A 26,869-nucleotide genomic window follows, 5' to 3' on the forward strand; every position below is an offset into this window, starting at 1 on the left:
GGTCACAAATCAAGCTTTGGTAAATTTAAGAAAATTGAAATTGTATCAAGTATCTTTTATGACCACAACACTATGAGACTAGATATCTCATGATATTACATGAGATATCTGTAAAAAGATATTACATGTAAAAAGATATTACATGAGAAAATCTGTAAAAAATAAAACACATAGATGCTAAATAATACACTACTTAAAAACCAAGAGATCACTGAAGAAATCAAAGAGGAAATCAAAGAATACCTAGAAACAAATGACAATGAAAACAATGACCCAAATCTATGGGATGCAGCAAAAGCAGTTCTAAGAGGGAAGTATATAACAATACAATCCTACTTCAAGAAACAAGGAACATCTCAAATAAACAACCTAACCTTACACCTAAAGCAATTAGAGAAAGAAGAAGAAAAGAATCCCAAAATTAGCAGAAGGAAAGAAATCATAAATATCAGATCAGAAATAAATGAAAAAGAAATGAAGGAAACAATAGTAAAGATCAATAAAACTAAAGCTGGTTCTTTGAGAAGATAAGCAAAATTGATATACCATTAGCCAGACTCTTCAGGAAAAAAGGGAGAAGGCTGAAATCAATAGAATTAGAAATGAAAAAGGAGAAGTAACAACTGACACTGCAGAAATACAAAGGATCATGAGAGATTACTACAAGCAACTCTATGCCAATAAAATGGACAACCTGGAAGAAATGGACAAATTCTTAGAAATGCACTACCTTCTGAGACTGAACCAGGAAAAAATACAAAATATAAACAGAACAATCACAAGCACTGAAACTGAGACTATGACTAAAAATTTTCCAACAAACCAAAGCCCAGGACCAGATGGCTTCACAGGTGAATTCTATCAAACATTTAGAGAAGAGCTAACACCTATCCTTCTCAAATTCTTCCAAAATATACCAGAGGGAGGAATACTCCAAAACTCATTCTAGGAGGTCACCATCACCCTGATACCAAAACCATACAAAGAGGTTACACACACACAAAAAAAACGACAGGCCAATATCACTGATGAACAGAGATGCAAAATTCCTCAACAAAATACTAGCAAACAGAATCCAGGAGCACATTAAAAGGATCATACACCATGATCAAGTGGTGTTTAACCCAAGAATGCAAGGATTCTTCAAAATATGCAAATCAATCAATGTGATACACCATATTAACAAATTGAAGGATAAAAACGATATGATCATCTCAATAGATGCAGAAAAAGGTTTTGACAAAATTCAACACCGATTTAGGATAAAAACCCTCCAGAAAGTAGGCATAGACTGAACTTACCTCAACATAATAAAGGCCATATATGACAAACTCACAGCCAACATCCTTCTCAATGGTGAAAAACTAAAACCATTTTGTCTAAGATCTGGAACAAGACAAGGTTGTCCACTCGGACCACTATTTTTCAACATAGCTTTGGAAGTTTTAGTCACAGCAATCAGAGAAGAAAAAGAAATAAAAGGAATCCAAATCAGAAAGAAGAAATAAAGCTTTCAGTGTTTGCAGATGACATGATACTATACATAGAGAAACCTAAAGATGCTACCAGAAAACTACTAGAGCTAGTCAATGAATTTGGTAAAGTAGCAGGATACAAAATTAATGCACAGAAATCTGTTGCATTCCTATACACTAATGATGAAAAATCTGAAACTGAAATTCAGAAAACACTCCCATTTACCACTGCAACTAAAGGAACAAAATACCTAGGAAGAAACCTACCTAAGGAGACAAAAGACGTGTATGCAGAAAACTATAAAACACTGATGAAAGAAATTAAATATGACACAAATAGATGGAGAGATATACCATGTTCTTGGATTGGAAGAATCAACACTGTGAAAATGACTATACTACCCAAAGCAATCTGCAGATTCAATGCAATCCCTATCAAACTACCAATGGCATTTTCCACAGAACTAGAACAAAATATTTCACAATTTGTATGGAAACACAAAGGACCCTAAATAGCTGAAGCAATCTTGAAAAAGAAAAACGGAGCTGGAGGAATCAGGCTCCCTGACTGCAGAGTATACTACAAAGCTTCAGTAATCAAGACAGTATGGTACAGGCACAAAAGCAGAAATATAGATCAATGGAACAGGATAGAAAGCCCAGAGATAAACCCACGCACCTATGGCCAACTAAGCTATGACAAAGGAGGCAATGATATACAATGGACAAAAGACAGCCTCTTGTATAATTGGTGCTGGGAAAACTGGACAGCTACATGTAAAAGAATGAAATTAGAACACTCCCTAACACCATACACAAAAATAAACTCAAAATGGATTAAAGACCTAAATGTAAGGCCAGACAATATAAATCTCTTAGAGGAAAACATAGGCAGAACACTCTATGACACAAATCACAGCAAGATCCTTTTTGACCCAGCTCCTAGAGAAATGGAAATAAAAACAAAAATAAACAAATGGGAGCTAATGAAACTTAAAATCTTTTGCACAGCCAAGGAAACCATAAACAAGATGAAAAGACAACCCTCAGAGTGGGAGAAAATATTTGCAAACGAAACAACTGACAAAGGATTAATCTCCAAAATTTATATGCAGCTCAATATCAAAAAAACAAAGAAACCAATCCAAAAATGAGCAGAATGTCTACGTAAACATCTCTCCAGAGAAGATCTACAGATTGCCAACAAACATGAAAGAATGCTCAACATCATTAATCATTAGAGAAATGCAAATCAAAACTATACAATGAGATATTGTCTCATACCAGGCAGAATGGCCATCATCAAAAAATCTACAAACAATAAATGCTGGCTAGGGGATGGAGAGAAGGGAACCCTCTTGCACTGTTGGTGGGAATGTAAATTGATACAGCCACTATGGAGAACAGTATGGAGGTTCCGTAAAAAACCAATAATAGAACTACCATATGACCCAGCAATCCCACTACTGGGCATATACCCTGAGAAAACCATAATTCAAAAGGAGTCATGTACCACAATGTTGATTGCAGACCTATTTACAATAGCCAGCATATGGAAGTAACCTAAGTGTCCATGGACAGATGAATGGATAAAGAAGATGTGGCACATATATACAATGGAATATTACTCAGCCATAAAAAGAAACGATATTGAGTTATTTGTAGTGAGGTGGATGGACCTAGCATCTGTCATACAGAGTGAAGTAAGTCAGAAAGAGAAAAACAAATACCGTATGCTAACACATATATATGGAATCTATAAAAAAAAAATGGTTCTGAAGAACCTAGGGGTAGGACAGGAATAATGACACAGACGTAAAGAATGGACTTGAGGACAAGGGGTGGAGGGACAGGTAAGCTGGGATGAAGTGAGCGAGTGGCTTGGACATATACACACTACCAAATGTAAAACAGATAGCTAGTGCGAAGCAGCCACATAACACAGGGAGATCAGCTCGGTACTTTGTGACTGCCTAGAGGCGTGGGATAGTGAGGGTGGGAGGGAGATGAAAGAGTGAGGAGATAGGGGGATATATGTATATGTATAGCTGATTCACTTTGTTATAAAGCAGAAACTAACACACCATTGTAAAGCAATTATACTCCAATAAAGATGTTAAAAAATAAATACAGATTCCTCAGGCCTACCTTCAGAAATACTGACTCAGTGGGTGTGGGTGGAGCCCTGTACTCTGTCTATAATGCCTAAGTCACACCTTGAGAACACAAAGGACCCCTGACCATATTCTTCAGGCAATTCTGAAGTGATGTTACCACAGCGAGATTTGTATAGGAACAGAGTGAGGAGCTGTTCCAACCAAGATATAAATATCAATACTAATGCCTGCTCAGAGTTCAACAATGAAAACTGATTAGATTAGAGATATGGAAAGTCACCTTAAAGAGTCCTTACTGGCAATCAGATGTGATACAATAGCCAATCAATTTATTCATTTATTTATTTTGAATTTTATTTTATTTTTAATAGAGCAGGTTCTTATTAGTTATCTATTTTATACATATTAGTGTATATATGTCAATCCCAATCTCCCAATTCATCACACAACCCCCCTATCCCACCCCGCTTTCCCCTTTGTGGTGTCCATATGTTTGTTCTCTACATTTGTGTCTCTATTTCTGCCCTGCAAACCGGTTCATCTGTACCGTTTTTCTAGATTCCACATATATGCATTAATATACGATATTTGTTTTTCTCTTTCTGACTTACTTCACTCTCTATGACAGTCTCTAGGTCCATCCGCGTCTCTACAAATGACCCAATTTCGTTCCTTTTTATCAGCCAATCAATTTAAAGAAGTAATGTGTTAACCAGAAGAGGTCAGCTACAAAAACATAAGAAAATGGTGCCCCAGTAGCAAAGAGTAGCAGCAACCATCCAGGGAAATTAGGTCTGATTCACTCTTGGGAGCTCCCAGTTCCCAGGGCAGGTTTATTCCTTATGAGGGAATTAGCTGTGAAAGGGTCTGCTAAACTATGCCACCATGCATTTGAAATGAAATAAGTAAATTCCTTTTTCCTGCTATCCAAGAGAAATTTTGATTGTTTTTGGTTTCTTATGTAGCTTTCTTTATAGAAAGGTGGTGGTGCTACACAAATTCTACATAGATATTCTAGCTTATGTAACACTTTATCCATTTACAATGAGAAACCCTGCAGGCATGCCAGAGTCTTTATGAGTTTCTATGATCTTGATTAATGATGACAATACTCCTGAAAGCTGGGTCTACACTCTGTTACTAACAAAAATAAGGTTTCTAAACTTGCAATCCTGGATCTTCTTTTGATTGACCAACCAACCTTCCATTAGAGAACTATTTGTCAGCCTTTTCATCATTACTCCTTTAAGGAGTCTTTTAAAATAATTTTGGAGATTTAAAAATTTTTTTTAACCTAATTTCTGCCCCATGAAATTTTAATGGCACAGATATATGGTATATGTATTTATATACTATATATCTGCAATTTATGCATAAGGAGTAAAATCTTTTGCTCCTCCTTCCAAGGATCAACTTCTGCCCCCTTGGAGTCAATAATGCCCCAAATGAGAATACATGGTCTTGGGATACACTAAACTTGCTCTCTGTCTTGCAATGAAACCTCAAGGTTATACAGCAGATTTTTCAAAAATTCCCATATGCTTTCATTTATCTGCACAATTATTTTAAGGGGTATTCTTAGATTGATACTGTGAGAACAATTATGAAATTATATTCATTTCCTTTGTGCAGAATAAACTATTTTCTATACTTACAAATGTGAACTTGAACTTGAATATACTGGCTTACGGTTTAGACAAATAATCTGATCTAAGCTTCTCTCTCTTGCTGAAAGTCATTGCCAAAATGAGAAGCACCTGTTATGTCCTGTTGCTAGTTCTCACAGTTACTGGAACTACACAGAGGTCCTTCTGGACTTCCTGACTTTACTTTGGCATCACTTATATTTATTAAACCTCTCCTTGTCCATTTTTCTGGGACAAGTGTCTACTGATTTCATCTGTGTCGCCAAATACAATATGGCTATTCCATTCTCTCTATTTTATATCTGCTCCTCTTCTTGCCTGGAATGTTATCCTCCTTTCTATCCATCCAAATTCAAGGCACGTTTCTTTCAGTAAGTGTTTCCATCACACAATGGCATCTTTCTTCTCTCTTCCAGCAGCATTTCCTATCTCTAGTACTCATGTGGTATGTATTTATGCACTCCTGATAGGCCTGGAATAGGACCCACAAATACATTGCACCAAACTGAGGATGGAGGCCTTCTCCACTACTTTACCCATGACAGACATCAATAGTCAGTCACCTCAATCCTATTGAACAATGAAGAAGCTCGAGAGACAGACTGTGCTCAGGAATAACTACCTCTTTGGTAAACGAATAGATGAATGCATCTATCTAATGTGGATGCCTCCATGAATGTCACAGCGCATATCCGAGAGCCCAGTGGAAACTTAAATTGAAAAGTCAGAGAAAACTGTAGACCTAGGTGGGAGAGAAGTCTTAGTCATACCTGGCTCACATCTGAGTTCTGAACATCTGTGGATTTCAATTTTTTCTTTTTTGTTGTTAATGTTGAGTAATTTATTCTAGGACTAAAGTCTCAAGTTTTCCTATATCCAAGTTCTTAGAATAATTGTTTCTTACAGGTCCCTTGGACATGGAAACATTTGCCAAGAGAACAGAAGACTCAGGTAGACCCCAGTTGCTGCTTTCATATATGTGAAAGACGATGGGCTTTCAGCTTCATGTAAAGTAAAGAAGACATTTCTTACAGTAAATGCTAATCAAGGTCAGAGCACACTTCCTTTGGAGATGTGTCCCATGTCACTAAAGGTGTTGAAGAATTCACCTGAAAGCTTGGAAAGGAATCATTAGAAGGTATTCAAACTTCAAAAGGTGGCGGTGGGGAGACCAGATCGCCATTAAGTTCTTCTCCGGTCCCATGAAACTATAATTCAGATGGTTCATCCCAGGGCTGCCTGGATAATTCACTGAAGAGTATCTTACTCAAAAGTACAGGCTATTCTCTGAAGTGCCTGATTTCTTTACCTTGATGAGGACACAAGCTATACTCTCAAACCTTGCCACTTCCTGTGCTCAGTGACAATCAAACAAAGGAGTCATCACATGGGAGAAAAATAGAAAAACAAAACAAGAAGTGTTTTAACATTACTGTTATTACTGCTGCTGCGAAGAAAAGCATTTGATTTCTACCCTTGTCTTACTCCAAAAAATTATTAAGATGCTCTTCCCAGGTGTGGGGTAGCTGTTTTGATTACAAGCTGTTTGCATATTACATTTCTTCCCAGACAGCTAGTTTCTGCTGTAGGCAAATTGAGCTGTTTTCATATAAATACAGCCAATGCTTCGACAATGTTTTAACTACCACCTCTAATGGGTACTTGACTGTTTCTTTTTCCCCCCCACGTCAAAATCCTCTGAATGACCTCCCTAATTCAGATAGATCCAGAGAAAGATCAAAAGTTGAAAACCCAAAGTTGAAATGTTTCCTAAAATCTCCCTATTACAATACTTATCATCATATACATTTCGCATTAACATCTTCTGCAAGTAACCTCATGTCTTTTCTGAGTGGAGAAAGTTTCATGAAAATAACTAATATCTGCTGAGCATGTACTGTGTGCTAGTTACATAGTACTTTCTATTCATTATTTACTTTTATCCTCACAACTGGTGAAATGGGGATTATTATTTCCATAATCTCATTAAATGAGAAGAGATCGAGGCTCTGAAAGATCAGATGATGGCCCAAGAAGGCAGAGTTTATAGGTTGTGTAGCTAGGGTTCAAACCCATGCTCGTCTGGTTCTGAAGCCTGAACTCTTCACAACAATATTATGCTTTAAGTCAATGATCCTCCACACTAAGAAAAATTGTCCTTTTCCCCTGAAACTCTTGAATATCCTGACAGATTCTTAGGAAGTATAAAACCAGTTTCTAATTCACTTGAGCCTAGAACCTAACTCCATTTTACCTATGGAAAAAAAATCGTATTTTTAGCATGGTTTTTAGAAATGAATTTTCTAGGAATGTAACTATAAAGTCAGTCAAGTCAAGGGAAGATTATATTTTATTTTGTTCAGAACTTTACCAGGAATCATTCATCACTTTGGTAAACCATGCAATCAACAGCATTGCTCTTCCTAGTATTTGGGTTGTTGCTACGACACACTTGGATCAGTTTGCATTTGTAGCTGTGACAGTCATTATGATTCTAAATGTGTGTGTCTGTGTGTGTGTAAGTCCCAATTTCAAAACAGTAGCTGTAAGAAAAGTGTTGATTATCCTCATTTAGATATTGTCTTGCTTCCCTCAAATCCAAACACATTCATTACAAGTAGATATGCGTTCTAGTATAACTGTATCCAGGCACTGAATAATATTGATTTATTATAAACTGGTTTTCTCTCACTTCCCTTTCATATTTTATTTAGAGCATTACTTTGATTTTATAAAAGTACCCATCAAAGGTGGTTATATTATCTATCAACTTCATAAGAGGATATGAAAGAACATTGCAAATATTTTTTTAAAAGGGGGCTCTAGGTCTAGTAAGGTTGAAATATGGATCAACAAACGGTAATGTTTTAATGCTTGTGTACTTTTTTGTCTGTCAGTCTTCATTTGATTATCAACAGGCCAGTGATCTGTTATATTCACCTTTGCAGCCCTGATGCCTAGGACAGAACATCTCAGCTCTAGTGGACCATCCACTCCCTCCACAAACATGTTCTAAGGGCTGCTACAGGTCAGACACAACTGGGCCTATGACCATGGACAAGACAAGCAACAAGCAAGCAGCCAACAGAAGAAGATACACACAGATGACAGTGAAGGACCAGGAGGAAAATTCAGGTGCCAGAAGGTGAACCATAGTAGGGGTAATTCAGATAGCTCACTAAAGGGAGACTTCTCTGAGCAGTTAACTTTTTACTCTAAGGCTGAAATATGAGAAGGAACCAGCCATGTAAGAGCCAGCAAGAGCATTCTAGGCAGAGGAAACTGCAAAGACAAAGACCTGAGGCTTGGCAGGGCTTAGTGTTACCTCAGGACAGGACACCTGACACGTGACCGGATGTTGGTGAAAGGAAGCAGAACCTGTCACCCCAAAATATACCTTTTTGGCCTAAGAGGATGTTAGGCTGATTATTTTTAACTAACAGCAGACATAGGAGAAGCTCTGACAATCAAGCAGAAGTTACCCTTTTGTAAGAGAAATTGACATTTATAAGGAAAATCTCCATTTGTAAGGATGTCTCCCTCTATGTACCAGGAAGAAGGAAAAGACTAAACTCTAGAAACTCTTATCTCTTATCGACAGAGAAGACAGACTTAAATCTGCATCGCACCACACTCTTGTTCACTGTGCTTTTCCTGAAAGCCTCCCACAACTGCCTCCCCTTCCCCCAACATCTATTGTCTTTAGCTGGAGATGGTGTTTAAGGTGATGGCTTGGGCCACTGCAGCTTTTCTAGATATCTCCCATGTATACAGGAGGTATACAGTTTATCAAACTTGTTTTTCTCTTGTTAATGTCCTTTATAACAAGTGGGGTGCCAAGAACCTAAAAGGGGAGAGGGGGAATTATTTTTCCTCCCCTGCAGTGGTGATGGAGATGATGGGGGATGAGAATAGTACAAGATGAGTTGACAGAGGCAAGCAAGGACCAAATCCTACTTGGCCTCATAGGTCTTGGTAAAGCATTGGGATTATATTCTAAGAGCAATGTGAGGCTACTGGAGTGCCTTTGGGAAGAAGAGAAATGAGAATTTTAAAAGATGATTCTGGCTGCAATAAGGAGAATGGACTACTGGCGTTCAACAGATACTTGTTTAATAAGTAAGTGCCCAAATACATAGATCCACACATGAATGAATGAAGAGATGTATGAATTCAATGATGCAACAAAAGCCAAGGGCTGCACCCATGTGCTGGGCTCACACCTCACCTCCTCCCTCTTCTCTTTTGCTGTGTGACCTCCCATTAGTCCCTTCCTGAGCCTTAAGATCCTCAAAGGAGAACACTATGCCTTGAAGATCCCCTTCATTTCTGAAATAATTCAGAAACTCCTGCCTGCCCCGCCCTACTGCCAAGGCTTTCATGCTTCAAGCAGCTGAAAAGAAAAGCTGCTGAATCCCTCTGCTCTGTTTATCATCCTCGGTTTGGCATTTTGTCTGCAGCTGGGGCTCTCTCTATAAGACCACTCAGCATCTATAAGCTGACTAATTTCCATGTTGATTGCAAAGCTGGAAATGTATACACTTGTCATTCTTATTCTTGGCCCAGATGCTTTGTGCCAACAGTAGCTCTGACGATGGGGCACTGACACCACTTGCTAGTTATTGTCTGATGTGCAATTGACATGAGTGGGTTTAGAAGGAGGCACAATTTGATAATCTGACTCCATCTGCAAAGCAATCACGAGTCACATTATGAAGAAAATGCCAGTAAAACTGGGGATGTAACTGTCTTATTTTCAACTTCCCTTACCCTAGCAAAGGCTGTGTGAAGAGATATTGATGTGTGAACCAACTTTTTATTTTTTTAATATAATGAGCATCTCTTAGAGCTCTGAATTTATATAAGTACAGCAAGTGACAGGCTATGAAACAAAATGCTTTCACATATATGATCTCATTTTGCAAATGCATTATATTAGCATTATTAAGTAATATGTGTTTGATGATAATTTTCAAACCACACAGAAACCTATAATATTGAAAGAAAATATTTCTGAAGTACAGGCTGATCTCACACCATAAGGTGTAGTGGCTGAGGTGAGACTATAAATTCAGACTACATGAATTCAGATCCTGTTTCCACCTCTTAGATAATTTTCTGTTCTAACTCTAGACATGTTATTTCAATTCTCTGTACCTCAGTTTTCTCATCTGTATAATGGAAATAATAGTAGTATCTTTGTAACAGAGGTGTGATAGAGATTGCCTTATGAATGTACAATTTAGAATAGTGTCTGGTATGTATAATAGCTCCATCAATATCATCTATTCTTTTTTATCCATTTCATTACTCCTCCACTCCAAAGCCAACCACACCTGGTGTGTGTCCTACAGTTCTCAATCTAAACAGTTATCTACTCATGAACATTTTATCTCTATTTTCTTTTATTAAAATAAGACTACAAGCTACAACAGATTTTTAATTTTTTTTAATTAAAAATGCATCATGGAGATTCTTATCTAGATCTGCATCGTTAATAACTGCACAGTCTTTAACATGGATGGGCTAGCATATATTTAGTGATTCTTCAATTGATGGGCATTTGAGCTGCTTCTGATTTTTTCCCATTACTAATGGTGTTGCAGTAAACTTCCTCGTCATTTTATCTTTGCACATTCCTAAGAGTTTCTCTACAGGACAGATTCTGAGAAGTACAAGATCCTCTCGGTTGTAGCTTTGCAAAAACTCTAAGAGGAAACAGGGTAAGTGAGAGCCATTATCCACAAAAGAGGTAAATTGCAGAAGTTTAGGAATTTCCCTAACTTTTCACAGATAGTACTTATAGCACATAGCGGAGATGAGGCAAATGCTCAGGTCTTCTGATTCCAAACCCAGCACTCTGTCTTTTGGATGACATATAGTTGGGTAAAGATTGGGGTGGTGTGTATGATAATCTCTGTAGCCTGAAGAGATTTTCATATTAAAAACCTTAATAGATTTATTAACTCCAGCTATAGATGGGCCTGATAGGCCTGACTATACACTGACCACGCGAAGCCAGCCAACCCTGCTTTTCATCCATGCCCATAGAAAGATCCCCAATCCTTAAACATGGATTAAGGATAATATTTACTGAGAATTTAATGTAGTAAAAGCATTGCACTGAGGATTAAAAGGAAACAAAGTTGAATCAGATACTGTGGAGAGATACTGCCCTGATTCAGTTCACAGTCTAGTGGGTAAAAGCGATGTGCCTAAGTAATTAAAATACAGGATAATTACTTGGAGAAATTGACAGATAACAGCCTTTGAGGGCTTAGTAAAGGAAAGATCAGCTATCATAAAGCACAGCCTACCTACTTTTACCTTCACTCCCTTAAGATCCCTGATACCGTGTCACTCAAGTAAATTAGGTATGGCATTAATCCTATAGCCTCAGTCATCCTTTGAGACCCTGCATACAACCACAGAATAATCATTTACTCATGAATGGACAGCAACCTTGAACTCAGCCGCAAAGTCCTAGCCTCTGTCAGCCATTTGTGAATGTAGGTTATAAGGTAAAAAAACTGTTGAGATTAAGTGGGTAAATGAGATGGTCTATCTTTAAGGTTGGATTTTTTGGTCAACTTTATATCATATTCTGGGAATATTCATCCATGTGAATTGCATGAAATTTTTCTATTCAGTCGTTGTTTTGATATTTTCGAAAAAACAAAAGTAATTCTGGTGCCTGTTTCGCAGGTCATTGTCAAGCAGTAACAAAATCTTTTCACAGAATTTACCAGTCATTATTCTGGGGCTTTTAGAACCTTGGTTTGAATCTACCACAATGAAATGAAATTCATTTTCTCTTTTGGTGTTCGTGGTCATTTAAAATCAACAAATGGACAGATGGAGGGCTCCTGACCACGCTTACACCTCACGTGAATTGAATCTCTGTTTTTTCTATTGGCACAAAACTAAACAGTAAAAGCTTCAGTTATCTTTGCTATAAATCAGTGTTAGTTATTAGGGAGCTGAATGTGTTGGATATCTTACTCCTAGCAGTTTCAGATACGAACTATATTGCTAGTGTTCTCTGAAATTCTTCTTTTCCAAAAGACTGATGTTGTTAACATTTATTCAATTTTCCAGATGTAGACAATCCAGCACAGAGGGCTGCTGCTTTATAATTCCACCTTCTGCTTGATCAGTAATTAAACTATAGCAAAGAAGGAGGTGGAGGAATTATCACCAGTATCTCAGTTAATAACAGCTAACTCTAGAACATCAAAATAAAATGTTTACTGAAAACCTTGCCAGCATCTATGAGTTGAGAAAGAAAAAAAAGATTAATTTGAGTGGTTCAATGTAAATGAATCAGAAACATATGTCTTGGCTTTCTCAACATGGCTGGCAAAATGCATGTAAGCTGTACAGAACCTATAGCACTTGAAAAGGGATTTGACAGACTGAAAATATGTCTGTGCTGTCCTATAAACAATGCAAATAACTCTTAAATTAAACACAGATTTCCCCCCCCCCCACCGTGGGCCAGGAAACCTAAGTGCATAATAATAGCTTGCATTTCCATAGCTCTGTTCTTGCCCCCACCCCACCCCCACCCCTGCCCCATCAACAATCCTGAAATACTATGAGCAGTGTATCCATTTTTCCCCTCTGTACTTACAGCAGGATGGTTCTGTGTGACAGAACACACACACACACACACACACACATGATATATCCAGACACACAGGCGCATATATATATGGAGAGAGAGAAAATACACATGGCATTCAGTTAAGTCTAAATTTCAGATTAACAACAAACAACATTTTAGTATAAGTATAACCCATACAATAGTTGGGATCACATTTAGAGTAAAAATAGTATTTAAAAATTTTTTTTTAGTATAAGCGTGTGCCATGCAATATTTGACATATGCTTACATTAAAAAGAATTTGTTGTTTATCTGTAATTCAAATTTAAAGTTTAACCAGTCATAAAATACCTAAGTCATGGGGATATAATGTAAAGCATTATATCCCCATGACTTAGGGGGATAATAACTGACTAATAATACTAATAATAATTGACTAATAATACTGTACTGCACAACTGAAAGCTGCTAAGAGAGTAGATCTTACAGATTCTCACCACGAGAAAAAACATTTATAACTATGTACGATGACACATATTAACTAGAATTATTGTGGTGATCATTTTGCAATGTATACAAATATTGAATCATTATGTTTTCCACCTAAAACTAATATAATGTTATATGTCAATTAAAATTAAATTAACTGGATATTCTATATTGTTCGCTAAATCTGGCAAGCCTAGTTTTATTGCCTCCCCAAACTAGATAAATGAGACAAGAACTATAGTTTGTGGGTTAGAGAATTTTGCCGTTCTTCAAAGGAAGAAAACATCTAGAATAAGAACCGTCTAGAGGTAGCAGAAACTTCATCAACATTGGTCTCAGAAAGGAAAGGCATACCACTACAATTATATAAGGAACACAATCGTGGCTTTTATAAACATGACCCTACTTGTGCTCTGCTAGAAGCTCCTTCCTGTTTTCAGTACTATTATGGGACAAGTAAGTATACTTAGAAGGAGTGTGAAGCATATATTTTATTTGGGGGACTTAATAGGAAGGCAGAGAACATGAGGTTACTGCCCACCTAAATGGGAGAAGAAAAGGGCAGCCTGATACTTGTATGGGTACTAAAGGGAGCATAGTGTCCTAGAGAGGGTTGCAGACTAAGGATCAATCGTCTTTGTGAGTGTCATTCTATATTTTGTTTACTATTATATTCTCAGTTCTAAGCACTGTGCTTGATGCTGTGGGTACTCAGTAAATATTTGTGGAATAAATGAATGAATGGACTTTCCCATTGCTAAAATCAAAGAATGAAACCAAGTTACATAAAACTCTAATGTTTCAAACCATGCCTAAATTTCTCAAGACGTTTCTCTGGGGTTATCTTAATAGAAGAAGGTGTCAGAGGCAGGCACACCTCTCCTCCTTCAGCCAGAGCACTTCCTTACCTACTTCTTTCCTGCACTGAGGTTCAAATGAGATTTCATTTAAAAATGATTCAGTGGAAAAAATTAAATAGTTATAAAGATGCATTTAAGATTTAGAAGACATACCTCAGTCCGAAGTTCTTTGACTCCACCCACAGCCTTTCTCCAAAACAAAATGTCCACACACGTGCTCCAAGCCAGCAGGAGGTAACTGAGAACACACAGTCCTAAAGGACAGGAGAGTAAAAGCAAACTTGAAAAAAACAAGTTTCTTACTCTCAGTAACAGTAAGTCTTGCCTGGAGTTATAATAATTGTTGAATTACAATACAAAAATGAGGAAGAAAAAAAATCTCGTGCAATCTCTCCAGCAGTGTGTCATACTGAAAATACGGCATAAATTGATTCAACAAAGACACCAAGGGAATACAAAACCGTAATCAGTTTTTCTGTAGTGTTTATATCTATACTGACAGAAGCCTAATTGCATAATTTATCATTATGATATAAACTGTAGAGATTACAGGTATATGTGGGAATCAGCAGGATGGTGTTACTAGCTTTTGTGTAAATCACAGTTGGCATTTTGTGTTCAATACACAAACCAGTCTCCTTTTTGACCATGTACAACTATATTCCAATTGCCATGCTAAGTGTTTCAATGACCTACGTAATCCATTAAGTGTGATACTTCTGTCCCCACCTCCACCTCCAGGAAATATTTACCTGTCTCTAGTTCATGAGCTCACATGAGGATGTTACTGGCAGGGAGTGGGTGGGGCGTTACTTTGAAAGTGCCCTTGAGCTTTGCTCTGCTCTGAGAAACAGGCTTCCATGACTTCCCATGGAAAAGAAATCCAAATTCTTCAAGGTCCTTGTCTCCATCCACTCTCCTTTGGCCTTGCCATGTACCCATTACATCACAGCTACATTTGATTACTTGCCAGTCACTGAAAACTTGATCACCTTTTTCTTCCCTGATCCTTTGTTTATTTCTCTGAATCCTCCTCATGTTTTATATACATATTACAATGTCTATATTTGTAATCCATTTCACATTAGGCATGCTTCTAAGAACATAAAAGGACAGCAGACTTCTCATGGTGGGAGGACAGAATAGATACACTTTCCCCTATTTCTCCTGCTAACTACAAAGGAAACTTCTTATATTGTTTATAAAACAAACATAAGAAACTCGGAAAGGTTAAGAGGAGGTGGCAGCTTAGATAGGGAACTGTGCCCTGAACAATGAGTTACCTTGGTTTTCTTTTTGCCTCATATATCCCAGACTGTGTACTGTAGAAGCTAATAACGGGGAAGTGCTGATGGGCACAACAACAACAAAAGACACAACAAAGACTACCGCAGGAAAACAAAAGGGGAACACCTCTCCTTCCCTCTGGGGGGTATAACAGGAGGCCCAATGAAGAATCAGGTCTTCACACACCACTACTCGACCTTAGTGTTGGTGGGGGCCACAGAGGAGAAGTAAGGAAGGATCTTACTGATACTTCCAGGGAGATCTCAGTGTAAGCCTAATGGGAAACAGTAAGTCCCAACAATGCCCAGTAATGAGGAACTCCTCACCCTAAAGTGTAAATGGAGGCCAAGGGGGAAACGTAATGAGGTAGAACCCTCCCACACTTCCACTGCCAGATGATGTCAGAAAATGACAGTTAAAACATAAGACATAAATAAGATCCACAATGACACAACACAATATCCCAAATGTCTAGGTTTCAATTAAAAATCACTCAACATACGAAGAACCAGGAAGACCTCAAATAGAAAGAAACAGTTAACAGATGCCAACATTGAGATGAAAGAGAGGCTAGGCTTTTCTGACAAAGGTTTTATAGCAACCATCATAAAAATGCATCACTAAGTAATTAAGAATTTGTTTGAAACAAATAAAGAATAAAGTCTCAACGAAGAAATAGGTGTAAAGAAGAACCAAACAGAAAGTGCACAACTTCAAATATAGTGACCAAAAGAAAAAAGTCAATGAATAGGCTCAAAAGAAAATGTAGGGGAAAGTAGGAAGAACCAGTGAGTTGGAAAAAAAAATAGAAATTACCCATTATGAACAGAGAACAATGTGAACAGAGAGAAAACAGACAAAAAATAAAAAGAGCCTCAGGGACTTGTATGTCTATTAAAAAAAAAGATTTAATATTCTTGTCATCTGAGTCTCAGGAAGAATTGAAATTACAGTGTTTTCTCTGACTACAACGGAATTAAACCATAAATCAATAACAAAAAGATAACAGAGGCATCTCCAAATGTGGAAACTAAACAACATAATTCCAAATAATCCACAGGTCAAAGGGGAAGTCTCAAAAGAAATTAAAAATATATTGAAATGAGTGAAAATAAAAATATGTCATATCAAAGACGATACACAGATGACAAATAAGTATATGAAGAGATACTCCACACCATATGTATGTCATCAGGAAAATGCAAATTACAAAAACAATTATTAGAATGGTCAAAATCCAAAACACTGAATACATCAAATGCTGGTGAGGATGTGGAACAATAGGAACTCTCATTCATTGATGGGAGGAATGCAAATGGTACAGCCACTTTGGAAGACAGTTTTGTGGTTTCTTACACAACTAAACATACTCTTACCTTACAATCCAGTAATCACACTCCTTGGTGTTTACCCAAAGGTGTTGAAAACTTGTGTCCACACAAAAACCTATACACATATGTTTACAGTAGCTTTATAGTCATAACTGCCAGAACTTGAAAGCAGCCAAGATACCCTTCAGTACGTGAACAAATAAACTGTAGTACATGCAGAGAATGGAATACTATTTAGCACCAAAAGGAAATAAATGATTACAACTTGAAAAGACATGGAAGAATCTTCAATGCATATTACTGAGTGAAGGAAGCCAATCTGAAAAGGCTACATACTATAAAATAATTTCAACTATATGACATGCTGGAAAAAGGCAAACCATGGAGACAATAAAAGGATCAGTGACTGCCAGGGGTTAAGGGGGAGGGATGGATGAATAGGTAAAGCACAAAGGATTTTTAGGGCAGCAAAAATGTTATATATGATACTATAATGGTGGATATATGTCATTGTACATTTGTCAAAACCTATAGAATGTGCAACACCTAGAGTGAACTGTAATACAAACCATGGATTTTGGGTGATTATGGTATGTCAATGAAGGTTCATCAATTTGAATAAATTTACTACTGTAGTGGGGATGTTGATAATGACAAAGGCTATCTATGCCTTTATGGCAGCAGGGAGTATGTGGTAAATCTCTACCTTCTCCTTAACTTTGCTGTGAATCTTAAACTACTTAAAAATATATAAATAAACAAATAAATAAACATACAACATATCAAAATTCATGTGGCACAGCTAACACATTGCTGTGAGGAAAACTTACAGCACTAAACACATACATTAGAAAAGAAAAAAACTCTCACATCAATAAACATAAGGACAGAAATAGATAAAAATGGAAACAAAAATAGAGAAAACTCAAGAGATGAACAGGTGGCTCTTTGAAAAGATCAATAAAATTGACAAACCTATAGGAAGATTGACAAGCACAATAAGGGAGAAGACATAAATTATTATTATGAGTAATGACATGCACTATTATTACAAACCCTGCAGACATAAAAGATAATAAAGGAATATTATGAAAATTTCTACACACATAAATTTGAAAACAGATGAAATGGACCAATTCCTGGAAGCTACCATAATATACTTAATATGAAGTATTATGAATAGTCTTATAACTATTAAGGAAATGAGGTTTATAATTTTAAAACTCCCAATAAAGTAATCTCCAGGCCCAGATGGTTTCACTGAAAAATTCTATCAAATTATTAAAAAGAAGTAACACTAATTCTATAAAATCTCTTCTAGAATACAGAAGAGGAGGAAACAGTTTTGATTTCCTTTATGAAGAAGTAATACCAATTCTACACAATCTCTTCTAGAATACAGAAGAGGAGGAAACAGTTTCTATTCCTTTATGAAGCTAGTATCACCCTGTCACACAAAGACAGTACAAAGAAAGAAAACAATAGACCACTATCCTTTATGAATATGATCACAAAAATCCTTAACAAAATACTAGCGAAAGAATTCAACAGGGGCTTTCCTGGTGGCGCAGTGGTTGAGAGTCCGCCTGCCGATGCAGGGGACACGGGTTCGTGCCCCGGTCCGGGAAGATCCCACATGCCGTGGAGCAGCTTGGCCCGTGAGCCATGGCCGCTGAGCTGCGCGTCCGGAGCCTGTGCTCCACAACGGGAGAGGCCACAGCAGTGAGGGGTCCGCGTACCGCAAAAAAAAAAAAAAAAAAAAAAAGAATTCAACAATACATAATAAAAATATATATACCATGACCAAGTAGACTTTGTTCCAGAGATGCAAGGCTGGTTCAATATTCAAAAATCTCTTGGTGGTGGTGTAGGAAGATCCTGAACTCACTTCCTCCCATAAACATAACAAATCTACAACTAAATATGGAATAATTCCCTCAGAAAGGGACCCAAAAACTGCATGAACAGAGCCTCCAAAAAAACAGGTAGAAGGACAGCATCAGCACAGGTAGAAGAGGCAGTGATATGGGCTGGCCTAGGAAAAATCCACACCATAGCTGCAGCAATCCACAACTGAGAGGAATCGCAAAGGTACAAATATTTTCCCTGAGAAATTAGTGATTTGTGCTCCACTTCAATCACCCTAACCCCTAGATCCTACACAGTAGATTCAAGCCCCCCAAAACACCTGGATTTGAAAATCAATGGGGAATATGGCCAGAAAAACTATATAACTGCAGTGAATGGAAATTTCACTCTTAAAGGGCTTGTGTACAGACTCACTTGACCTGAAAACCTGTGCAAAAACACCAGACTGAAAAGTGCATGGATCATAGGTGAAGGGGACTCACATACTAATCTTAAAGCATCTGCAGGATAGGCAGGAATCAGTTGGGACACTCCCTGGGGACTGAGTCACTGGCAGGAGTCACTTAGTGATCTCAGGTTAACTTGCTAATACCAATGGTGGTGGGTGCCATTTTGGAATTCTTCATCTAAACTGTTCGTGCCAGTTGGCACACACATACTGACAGCCCTGTCCACTGCTGTACCTCTTCCCAGACTCACAGCTGGCTGAGCACTAACACCATCCATCACCACTGTGACAGCTGTGGCCCCACCAAAACAGTATGGCTAACACAGCCCACAAAGGGGACAATCAGTGAGTGCCTACATTTGGTGGTCAGGTGTGATTGTGATTCTGAGCCCCACAGGACATCTCCTAAACAAGGCCACTTCTTCAAGATTGGAAGGGAAAGCTGATATACCTAATACATATAAATAAACACATAAAATGAGGCAAAATGAGGAGATAAAGGAATTTGTTCTAAATGAAAGAACAAGACAAAACCCCAGAAAAAGAACTAAACAAAACAGAGATAAGTAACCTACCTACAAAGAGTTCAAAATAATGGTCATAAAGATGATTGCTGAAATTTGAAGAAGAATGGGTGAACATATGAGAACTTCAACCACGAGACAGAAAATATAAGAAAGTACCAAACAGAATGTATAAGAGCCCTGAAAAATACAAGAGAGGTTCAACAGAACACTGAATGAGGTAGAAGAATGAATCAGTGAACTATAAGACAAAACAACAGAATTCACCCAAACAGAACAGCAAAATGAAAAAATAAAGAGGGAAGATACCTTAAGGGATATTTGGGGCAACTGTAAGCATACAAATATTCACATTATAGTGATCCCAGAAGAAGAAGAGAGAGAGAAATAGCCGGAAAAATTATTTGAAAAAATAGTAGCTGAAAACTTCCCTAATACAGGGAAGGAAACAAACACTGAAGTCCAAGAAGCGCAGAGAATTCCAAATAAGATGAACTCAAAGAGATAAACAGTAAGACACATTATAATTAAATTGGTAATAATTAAGGATAAAGAAAGAATCTTAAAAGCAGCAAAAGAAAAATAACTTGTCACATACAAGGGAAACACTGTAAAATTATGAGCAGATTTTCCCCAGAAACTTTTCAGGCCAGAAGGGAGTAGTATGACATATTCAAAGTGCTGAAAGGGGGGAAAAAAAAGAAAAAAAAACAACTTCCAATCAAGATATCTCTACACAGCAAGGTTATCATTCAGAATTGAAGGAGAAATCAAGAGTTTCCTAGAGAAGCAAAGGGTAAAGGAGTTCATCACCACTAAACTGGCTCTACAGGATACATTAATGAGACTTCTTTAAGCTGAAAAGAAATGTCACTAATTAATAATAAGAGAACATACAAATGTAAAAATCTCACTGGAAAAGGTAAATAAATAATAAAGGTAGTATATCAATCACTTATAAAACAAACATGAAGGTTAAAAGACAAAAGTATTAAAAATAACAAAAATTAAATAATTAGTCAAAGAATACATAAAATAAGATGTTAAATGTACCATGCAAAGTATAAAATGTCGGGAGAAGTGGATAAAATGTAAAGCTTTGGAATGTGTTCACACTTAAGTTGCTATCAACTCAAAATAGGATGTCATATGTATGTGAAAATCATGGTAACCACAATGGAAAAACTTATAGTAAAAACACAAAAGAAAATGAGAATGGAATCTAAATATTACACTACAGAAAACCACCAAAATACATGGGAAGAGAGAAAGAGAAAAAAAAAAAAAAAAAAGAACAGAGAGGAACTACAAAAACAGCCAGAAAACAATTAACAAAGTGACAATAAGTACATACCTATCAATAATTACTTTAAATGTAAATGGACTATAATCTCCAATTAAGAGACACAGAGTAGCTCAAAAAAACAAAAACAAGACCCATCTGCATGCTGCCTATAAGAGACTAACTTCAGAAGAAATTTCAAAACCACATAGACTGAAAGTGAAGGGATGGAAAAATATATGCCCCGCAAATGGAAGTGAAGAGAAATCTGGAGTAACTATACTTACATCAGACAAAATAGATTTTAAAACAAACACTGTAATAAAAAACAAAGAATGGAATTACATAATAATATGGAGGTAAGTCCAGCAAAAATTACCAAATTTACAAATGTTTATGCACCCAGAGAATCACCAAGATATATAAAGCAAATATTAATGGGCATAAAGGGAGATACTGACATAACACAATAATAGCAGGGGACTTTAACACCCTGCTTATAACAGGATAGCTCATCCAGGCAGAAAATCAATAAGGAAACATTAGACTTAAATGATACATGATACTAGATGGACTTAATGGATATATATATGGAACATTCCATCTGAAAGTAGCAGAATACATATTCTTCTTAAATGCACACGAAACATGCTGTAGGATAGATCACATCTTAGGTGACAAAACGAGTCTCAATAAATTTAAGAAGATTAAAATCCTGTCAGGCATCTTCTCCAACCACAATGGTAGGAAACTGAAGATCAATCACAAGGAGAAAAAAAAAGGAAAAACCACAAAAACTTGGCAATTAAACAACATATTACTGAAAAACCAATGGGTCATTGAAGAAATCAAAAGAAATCTAGAGACAAATGAAAAGATAAATATAATACACTAATATAAATAGGATTCAGAAAAAGTGGTTTTAAGAAAGAAGTTCAGAGCAGTACAGGCCTGCCTCAGGAAACAAGAAAAACCTTAAATAACCAATCTAACTTTGTCTCTAAAGGAACGAGAAAAAAAGTACAAAGCCCAAAATTAATAGAAGGAAATCATAAAGATCAGAACAGAAATAATGCAATAGAGACTAAAAAAATAGAAAAGATCCATGAAACAAACAACTGGTTCTTTGAAAAGATAAATGAAATTGACAAGCCTTTAGCTAGACTAAGCAAGAAAAAAAGAGAGAGGATCCAAATAAATAAAATCGGAAATAAAAGAGGAGAAGTTACAACTGATACCACAGCAATACAACAGATCATAACAGACTACTCTGAACAACTATATGCCAACAAATTTGGACAGCCTAGAAGAAATAAATAAGTTCTTAGGAACACACAATCTTCCAAGACTCAATCATGAAAAAATAGAAAACCTGAATAGATTGATTACTATTAAGAAGACTGAAACAGTGATCAAAAATCTCCCAAGAAACAAAAGCGCAGTACCAGATGGCTTCACTAGTGAATTCTACAAAACTTTAAAGGAAGATTTGATATCTATTCTTCTTAAACTCTTCCAAAAAAAAATGAAGAGGTGGGAAAACTTTCAAAAACACTTTATGACTCAGCATTACCCTCATAACAAAACCAGACAAGGACACTACACTACACACACACCCTTACAGGCTAATATCTTTCATGAACATAGGTGAAAAAATACTCAATAGAATATTAGCAAACTGAATCCAACAGTGCATTAAAATAACTATACACCTTGATCAAGCGGGAATTATTCCAGGGATGTAAGGATGATTCATCATCCACCAATCAATCAATGTGATACATCACATTAACAAAATGAAGGACAAAAATCATATAATCATTTTACTAGTAGCAGAAAAAGATTTGAAAAAATTCAACTTCCATTTATAATAAAAACTCTCGATAAAGTGAGTACAGAGGGAAGGTATCTCAATAAAGACAATAATGACAAACCTACTGCTAACATAATATTCACCGGCAAAAAACTAAATGCTTTTCCTCTAAGGTCAGAACAAGACAAGGATGCCCACTCTAGCCATTTTTATTCAACATAGTATTGAAAGTCCTAGCCACACCAATTAGGCAATAAAAAGAAATAAAAGACATCCAAATTAGAAAGAAGGAAAACTGTCACTATTTGCCGATAATATGATACTATATGTAAAAACCCATAAAGATTCCACCAAAAAATTGTTAGAACTAATAAATTAATTCAGTAAAGTCAGAGAATACAAAATCAATATGTGGATATCTGTGGTATTTCTATACACTGATAATGAACTATCAGAAGAGAAATTAAGAAAACTATCTCATTTACAATTTTATCATAAAGAATAAAATACCTGGAAATAAATTCAATCAAGGAGGCCAAAGACATGTACACTGAAAACTGTAAGACACGGATGAACAAAACTGAGTAAGACACAAATAAATTTTAAGATATTCTTTTTCATAAATTGGAAAAATATTGTTAAACTATGTTCATACTACACAGAGAAATCTACAGATTTAATGCAACCCCTCTTGAAATTTCAAAGACCGATCACAGAACTAGAACAAATAATTCTAAAATTTAAATAGATTCACAAAGGATCCTAAATAGCCAAAATAATCTTGAAAAAGAAGAAAAAACATGGAAGTACTGTGCTCCCTGGTTTCAAACTTTGCTACAAAGCTATAGTAATCAAAATAGTATGGTAGTGGCACAAAAATAGACACACAGAACAATGAAACAGAATTCAGAGCTCAGAAATAAACCCACATATATGTGGACAATCAATTTATGACAAAGCAGCCAGGATCATAAAATAGAGGCAGTATAGTCTCTTCAATAAACAGTGTTGGGAAAACTACTCAGGCACATGGAAAAGAATTAAACTAGAACACTACATTATACCATACATACAAATTAACTCAAAATGTACTAAATAATTGAATGTAAGACTGAAACCATAAATCCATTAGAAGTAAACAAAGGTGGTAATCTCACTGACATTGGTCTTAGCAATGTTTTTGTAGATCTGACTCCAAAGGCAAAGGAAGCAAAAGCAAAAATAAACAAATGGAACTACATCAGTAAAAAGCCTCTGTACAGTGAAGGAAACCATCATCAAAATGAAAAGGCAACCTATTGAATGGAAGAAGATATTTGCAAATCATGCATCCAATAAAGAGTTAATACCCAAAATATATTAAAAATCCATACAACTTAACAATAAAAAAACCAAATGACCCAATTGAAAAATGGGCAGAGGAGCTGAAGAGACATTTCCCCAAAGAAGACATACAGATGGCTGAAAGGAACATGAAAAGATGTTCAATATCACTAAGTATTAGGGAAATGCAAATCAAAACTACAAGGAAACCACATCTGTTAGAACAGCTTTTATCAAAAAGGTAAGAAATAACCAATGTTGGAGAGCATGTGGATTAAAGCAAACCTTTGTACACAGTTGGCAAGACTCTAAACTGGTGCAGCCACCATAGAAAACAGTATGGAGATTCCTCAAAAAATTAAGAATAGAACTATCATATAACCCAGGTATTCTACTTATAGATATTTATCCAAAAAAACATTAATTTATAAAGACATGTTCACCCTTATATTCATTGCAGCATCATTTACAATAGCTAAGATATTGTAACAACCTAAGTATCTAGTGATGGATGAATGGATAAAGAATATATATATAGTGTGTGTGTGTGTGTGTGTATACAATACAATACTATTTAGCCCTAAAAAATAATTGAAGTCTTGCCATTTTTGACACCATGTATGGAGACTAAAGGTATTATTCTAAGAAAAATAAGTGAGACAGAAAAAAAACAAATTTCACTCATATGTGGCATCTAATTTAAATAAATAAAGACAAAAACAAACTCACAGATACAGAGAACACATTAGTGGTTACCAGAGGAGAAGGGAGGTGGGTAAAATGGGTGAAGGGGGTCAACTATATGGTGATGAATGGCAACTAGACTTGAGTTGGTGATCACTTTGTAATATATACAGATGTTGAATTATAATGCTGTACATCTGAAACTTATATAATGATCAAAATCTTTTAGTATATTCCACCATATTAATAGATTAGAGAAAAAATACATGATCATATTAACAAATACAGGAAAAGCATTTGACAAAATTCACTATCAATTCAAGATTTAAAAATAGCTCTCATAATCATAGGAATAAAGGGGAATTTCCTCAACCAGATAAAGTACATCTATATATATATTAAAAAAAATAAAACCCTAGAGCTAACAGAGTTCTCATTGATAAGGGACTGAATGCTTTCCCCTAAGATCAGAAATAAGCAAGGGTAATTTGTTCTCCCCACTTTAATTCAACATAGTGCTGGAAGTTCTAACCACTATACCAGGTAAGAAAAGGAAACCAAGGGCATACAAATCAGAAAGGAAGAAATAAAACTATACATATTTGCAAATGACATGACTTCCTAAAAAGAAAATTCCAGAAAATCAACCCCCTAAAAATTAAAAAAAAAAACATAAGTGGGTTCAGCAAGTTCAAAAGATAGAAGATAAACATACTAAAATCATCAGTTCCATCTCTATATAATACCAATAAGCATGTGGACATAAAAATTAAAAATAGAATGATTTATAATGATGCAAAACAAATACTTAAATGTATATCTAACAAAATATTTACAAGACTTGCATGCTGAAAACTAAAAACTGCTTATGAAAGAAATCAGATTATACCTGAATAGACATACTGTGTTCATGGATTAGAATACTCAATATGGTAAAGAAATCAATTCTCCTCAAATTGACATATAGGTTTAATACAATTACCATCAAAATTACGGCAAGACTTTTTTTTTGTAAATATAGGCAAATTTTTCTAAAATATGTATATGGAAATACAAAGGATCCTGAATAGGTACTACCATTGTGAAAAGAAGAATAATGTGGGAAAAATCAGTCTACTTGATTTCAAGCTTTAATATATAGCCTTAGTAAGCAAGACTGAAGTACTGGCAGAGGTGTAGACATAGAGATCAATGGAACAGGATAGAGAACTCAAAAATAGATGCACACAAATATGACCAACTCATTTCAGATAAAGGTACAAAAACAATTTAATGGAGGTAAGAGACCCTTTTAATGAATGGTGCTGGAACCATTGGATATCAATAGGCAAAACAAAACAACAAAAAAACCCTAAATCTCACACCTTGTAAAAATTAACTCAAAACAAATCATAGACTTAAATACGAAATGAAAATCTATAAACATTTTAGGAAAAATAAGATAAAATCTTTAGAATCTTGTTCTAGGCAAAGAGTCTTTAGTCTTGACATCAAAAGCATAATCCATAAAAGAAAAAATTGAGAAACTGGATTTCATCAACATTAAAAATTTTACCCTGTGAAAGACTGTTGAGAGGTGAAAAGATAAGTTATAGAGTAGGAGAATATATTTATAAAACATATCTGACAGATGACTAGTATCTATAAAATATGACTCTTAAAATGTAACACTAAAAGTCAAACATTCAAATTAGAAAATGGGCAAAAGATATGAATAAATATTTCACAGAAGAGGATATACTGATCAGAAGCACATGAAAAAATGGTTCAGTATCATCAGCCATTTGGGAAGTGCAGGTTAAAACCACAATGAAATATCACTACACACCTAGCAGAATAGCTAAACCTAAAAAAAAAACAATTAAAACCATGAAAGATTTGTAATGATACAGAAAAATTTGATCACTTGATCACATTACTGGTGGAATTGTAAAATGATATAGCCACTCAGGAAAACAGTTTGGCAGTGTCTTAAAAAATAGAAAGTATGACTACCATGCGACCCAAAAATTACAATCCTGGGCTTTGTCCCAGAGAAATGAAAATTTATGTTCATGCAAAGACCTGTACACAAATGTTTATAGCAGCTTTATTTATAATTGCCCCAAACTGAAA

The sequence above is a fragment of the Grampus griseus genome (assembly GCF_964374135.1).
Source record: "Grampus griseus genome assembly, chromosome: 3".
Classification (NCBI taxonomy): Eukaryota; Metazoa; Chordata; class Mammalia; order Artiodactyla; family Delphinidae; genus Grampus; species Grampus griseus.